Raw genomic sequence first — 5732 nt, forward strand, 5'->3', positions numbered from 1 at the left:
CATTTTGTATAAGAATTCCTCCACAAGTTTCCTCACAAGTCCTTCCAGGAAATTCTTCAGAAATTTCCTCCAAGAACTCCTCCGCAAGCTCCTCCAGGTATTCCTTCATAAAATCCTTCTAGACATCCTCCGAAAGTACCTTAAGATATTCTTCTGAAGCTTTCTCCGGAAATTCGTTCGGTAGTTTCTTCAGGAGATTCTCAACAAAATTATCCAGAAATTCCTCGGAGAGTTTATTCAGCAGTTTCTCCTAAAATTCTTCTTGAAGTTCCTCCAAGAATTACTCCGGGAGTGCCTCCAGGAATTCCTCTAGAAATTCCTACAAAATTTCCTCCGGAAGTTTTTACGGATATCCTTCAGAAATTTCAATAGGAATTCCTTCGATAGTTTATTTAAAAAAAAAATTCGGAAATTCCTGCAAGAATACCTTCGAAAGTTCCTTCAAAAATTCCCCTGGAAGTTCCTCCGGGAATTCCCCGGGAAGTTCCTCCAAGACGTTCTCCAAAAATTCCTCAAATAATTTAATTCAAAGGTTTCTATAGAGAATCCTCTGAAAATTTCTACAGGAATTCCTCCGGAAGTTATTACAAAGAATCATTCGGAAAATCGTCCGGAAGTTCCCTTTAGGAATTGCTCCGGGAGATCTTCGAAGCATTGCTCTGGAAGTTCCTCCAGGAATTGCTTCGGGAGCTCCTCCAGGATTTCTTCTGGAAGTTCCTCAAGAATTTCCTCTGGAAGTTCCTCCAGGAATTCCTTCCAAAGTTTATCCAGAAATTCCTCCGGAAGCTCTTCCAGGAATTCCTCTAGAAATTCCTCAAAAATTACAAAAAATCATTCGGGAAATCTTCCAAAAAATCCTGTAAAAATTCTCCAGGATTTCCCTTGGAACTGCCTCCAAGAATTCCTCAAACCTTTCCTCCGGAAATTTCTCCAGCAGTCCCCCACCCGCCCCAAGTTTCTCCAGCAATTTTCCTGGAAGTACTTCCAGGAATTCACCCAGAAATTCCTCAAACATAAACTTCAGAAGTTTTTATAAAGAATCCTCCATAAATTTCCGAAAGTTCCTCCAGGAATTTCTCCATAAATTCCTCCGGAAGTTCTTCCAGGAATTCTTCTAAGGAATCCTTCAGAAATTTCTACACGAATTCTTTCGGAAGTTTCCATAGAAAATCATTCAAAAAATGGTCTGAAAATTCCTCTAGGAATTCATCCGGAAGTTTCTCCAGGAATTCCTCCGGAAATTCGTCCAGGAATCGCTTCGGAAGTTATTTTAGGAATCCTGAAGATCTTCCAGGAATTCCTTCTGAAGTTTCACCCGGAAACCGCCTGGAGGAAGTTAAAAGAAGTTCCACAAACATTTCCTTTGGAAGTTTCAATGGGGAACCATCCAGGAAAGTGTACAGGAATTCTTCCAGGAGTTTTCACAAAAAATCCTTCGGAAAATCCTGAAGCAATTGCTCCGGAAGTTCCTCCAGGAATTCCTGTGAAAGTTCCTTAAGGAATTCCTGTGAAAGTTCTTTCAGGAATTCCTTTAGAAAATTCATCAGGAATTCCTCTGTGAGTTCCTTCAGAAATTCCTCCGAAAGTTCCTTCAGGAAGTCCTCCGGAAGTTCCTTCAGAAATTCCTCCGGAAGTTCCTTCAGGAAGTCCTCCGGAAGTTCCTTCAGGAATTCCTCCGGAAGTTCCTTCAGGAAGTCCTCCGGAAGTTCCTTCAGAAATTCCTCTGGAAGTTCCTCCAAGAATTCCTCCGGAAGTTCCTCCAGGAATTCCTCCGGAAGTTCCTCCAGGAATTCCTCCGGAACTTCCTCCAGGAATTCCTCCGGAAGTTCCTCCAGGAATTCCTCCGGAAGTTCCTCCAGGAATTCCTCCGGAAGTTCCTCCAGGAATTCCTCCGGAAGTTCCTCCAGGAATTCCTCCGGAAGTTCCTCCAGGAATTCCTCCGGAAGTTCCTCCAGGAATTCCTCCGGAAGTTCCTCCAGGAATTCCTCCGGAAGTTCCTCCAGGAATTCCTCCGGAAGTTCCTCCAGGAACTCCTCCGGAAGTTCCTCCAGGAACTCCTCCGGAAGTTCCTCCAGAAATTCCTCCGGAAGTTCCTCCAGGAATTCCTTCGGAAGTTCCTCCAGGAATTCTTTTGGAAGTTCCTCCAGGAATTCCTCCGGAAGTTCCTCCAGGAATTCTTCCAAAAGTTCCTCCAAGAATAGTTAGCCAATCAGGCTTCTTGTGAGATTTCAAACGTCACAGGAAGGTGATCAGAGTCAAAGTCAGCATAAATTACCAATTGGCCACACAGCTGACTTGAATCCGCTAAAACTAAATCAATTGTTGAAGGATTTCGACAAGTTGGTCCATTGGGATATTGAATAGTATAATATCCCGCAGAACAATCTTCAAATAAAATTTTACCATTGGAATTGCTCTGAGCATTATTCCATGAACGGTGTTTGGCATTGAAGTCACCAATTATTAAAAATTTGGATTTGTTGCGAGTTAGAATTTGAAGATCAGCTCTCAACAAATTCCTTTGCTGCCCATTGCACTGGAAAAGCAAGTAGGCAGCAATAAAAGAGAATTTTCCAAAATTTGTTTCAACAGAAACTCCCAAGGTTTCGAAAATTTTGGTTTCAAACGAAGAATATAATTTATGTTTGATACGTCTATTAATGACAATGACGACCCCACCACAGACGCTGTCAAGACGATCATTTCGGCAAATAAAATAATTTGGATCTCTTTTGATGAAAATACCAGGTTATAAATATGTTTCAGTTATAATGGTAGGACTGATAGGAAGTTGAATAATTCATCTTCCTTACCCTTTAAAGAAAGGGCATTCAAATTTAAAATTTTCAAAGAATTATTTGGATCCATCAAAACGAAGTCCAATAACATTTTTTTGAGTAAATTTGATACCAACTTGAACAGCTTCGGTTTTGGTATTTGCTTTGAACATTGCATCATTCATGTGATGCAATTGTTCATTTAGAAAATCAAAGTCGGAAACAGACATGCAGACACGTGGATTCTTTTTCGCAAATTTCATATCAATTTGTCCATTACGAAACATGTGCTGTGCATATGCACAGCCAAGATATTCAACAAAAAAATGATTTTCGTACGGCCGATTTCCCGAATAATATACAAATAATAATAATTTTCCATGTTGGGGATGCATTAACCGGATTGAATAGTTCTGATTATTTTAACGGACAAATAAATAAATGCAACTTTCAATAGTTTAACGTTGATATTTAATAGTACCGAAGGTTTTGTAAAATTGCTGGAAATTTTTCGAATCGATTGATAAGAAAATCCCAAAAATCCATTAAATATAAAGACGCTATTAGCGTTTTACATCAAAACACATAGCGGCTGTCTTCAAAAGATGACAATCATCGTCCTTTCGGATCTTCTAAGTGACTTTCTGCCGCGTCGACCGCCCAGAACCGGGTACCCTGCCCACATTCAGAGCTACAAATATACGGTCTTAAGCTTTGCATCTGTATTAAACGTTTGTATAATACCAATTTAGTAAGTACGGTAATTGGGAGATATTCCAGTTCTCTACAGACCATATCAACCCTTTCAAACTGCGTAGACACTCAACTGTTTTCTCGTGCAACACTTGCCCCCCACTGTGAATAATGTTTCGCATATCCGGACTTGTCGCTAATTGGATTCCTATTGATATTTATTGAGCCAAACTTAGTTGGATAATCGGATAATCTAATTGGCAGAACATCCGGAAAGGCTATGTCAGCACTTCGCAAATTATGCGAAGCGACGCGTACGAAGTATATAAATCAAACCCACTCCAAGCCGAAATGGTCTCGCTTAAAAGTCAATAACGTTCGGTACATCGCAATTCACAAATAGCTTTCGAAAGCAGAACAGTATGATGCTCATCTACCCAATTTGATCCAACCACCCGGACTGGAGTATCATTTATTATTTTTCCTCGTGGCTGCTGTTCCCAGATCCAACAACACGAAGAGGATCGCTGTCCTGCCAGTGTCATTATTAAACTGACATAAATCCTGCTCAAGTTCGGTTGGTAGCTCCCGTATCAAGCTCATACTGTCTTGCATTCCCCGACCACATCATGTACTCATAAACGATGTACGCGGGAGATCCGAAGGAATGCCATCTTGCCATTATGGACTAGCTTTTGCAAATTTATGTCTTTTTAAACACCCACCATCTGCAGTTGCTTTCCGCCCGACCGAGCGCTCGTTCGCTGGCCTAATGGTTTATCGTTACTTTCAGTGTACACATCTCATCGCAGGATCGCCGCGAAATTATTAAACATTAACGTCCCGGAGGCGGGATGGTCCATTACAACACAATAACGAATGGCCATCGGACCATCAGACAAACATCTCCCACCGTACGCTCATGGGGCCACTTTATTCAAATCCTGCTGCGTCTGCAAAGTTGTGCTCTCCCCAACAATTACGCGATGTCTGCCCGCCGATTCGACTGCAACACGCTTCGATTGTCGTGCATTTAAGGGAAAATATGCGAAGAGCTTTCCCCGGACCATCCTTCCGGTGTGCCGCCAAGGCACTACTGAACGCGTCAATACAAAAAATCCTTGCTGTGACCTTAGGCATTAATGTGTTATCACCAGTTCCGACACCGGACGCTTGGCATCACCGGACAGCTGCGCATGTGCCATTATTTTCGCGCCAAATTTACACTTGCATACAAGGAGGGACATCATCTGGCATGCAACGAACTTTATTGAAATTCAGTTAAATTAAGAATTGAAGCATATTCACGGTGCTATTTAGTAGTGATGGGGAATTGGTTCAATTAGGTGAGCGCCTCTGAGCCAAACGTTCACTTGAATGAGCCGACTCATTTGAGTTGACTCATTACAAGGTTAAAAGTTTTTTTTTGCAAATGAAGCATGACACTGTTTGATGATATCTCAAGCTCTATCTAGAATAAGGGCGAATGTCGCAAGAGAGTCGATTCTCTTCGTCGACTTCCCCTATTTTTAATAAAAGTGATAAGCAGCGGATTTCTTTGTGGCTACCGTTAGGAAAATATGCGGAACCAAAGGGCAAGATTCCCATGGTGTGATGCTACATTCACGCCGGAGATCATCAAGAAACTTTGTTATTAACTGTTTGTAGGCTTGATTAGGCGACATGGGGATTTGTAGATAATTCAAAACTAAAAGAAGCCTCATAGAATTTACGTGACGTGAGTTGACAACTGCGAATAATCTATTAGTAGCTCAGCAAGATTGGAAATTCAAATGATTAGTCGCTGAATCCTCATGGAATCCAAATTAAAAAGTATTTGCGTTTCCAGGGGCAAACACGCACAACTGTCATTTTTATTATTTAACGTATGCTGTGACGCAGCAAAGGGGAAATAATAAAAATGACAGCTGTGCGATGCTTCCGTATTGAGTTGTGTCCTTAGAAACGCGAGTACTTTTTTCCGTAAACAAGATTTTCAAGATGTTAGGCTTCCTAGAACATTCAAATTGGACGTCTGAACGAGGAAGTCCAGTCAGCGATCGTTATGTTTGAGCCATTTATTCATTTTAAAGCGACCGTTCATTTGAGAGTCGCAGCTCAAAATTATAGAGTCGTGATTGTTCGCCCTTTCTCACGAGCCGGTTCAAATGAACGGTAAGCGTTCGCCCATCTCTACTATTTAGAACCTGAATGGAAATCATGTTCGTAGAAGATGTTTGAACATTATCAAATCAAACGACA

The sequence above is a fragment of the Armigeres subalbatus genome, chromosome 1 (assembly GCF_024139115.2).
Source record: "Armigeres subalbatus isolate Guangzhou_Male chromosome 1, GZ_Asu_2, whole genome shotgun sequence".
In the NCBI taxonomy this organism is placed as follows: domain Eukaryota; kingdom Metazoa; phylum Arthropoda; class Insecta; order Diptera; family Culicidae; genus Armigeres; species Armigeres subalbatus.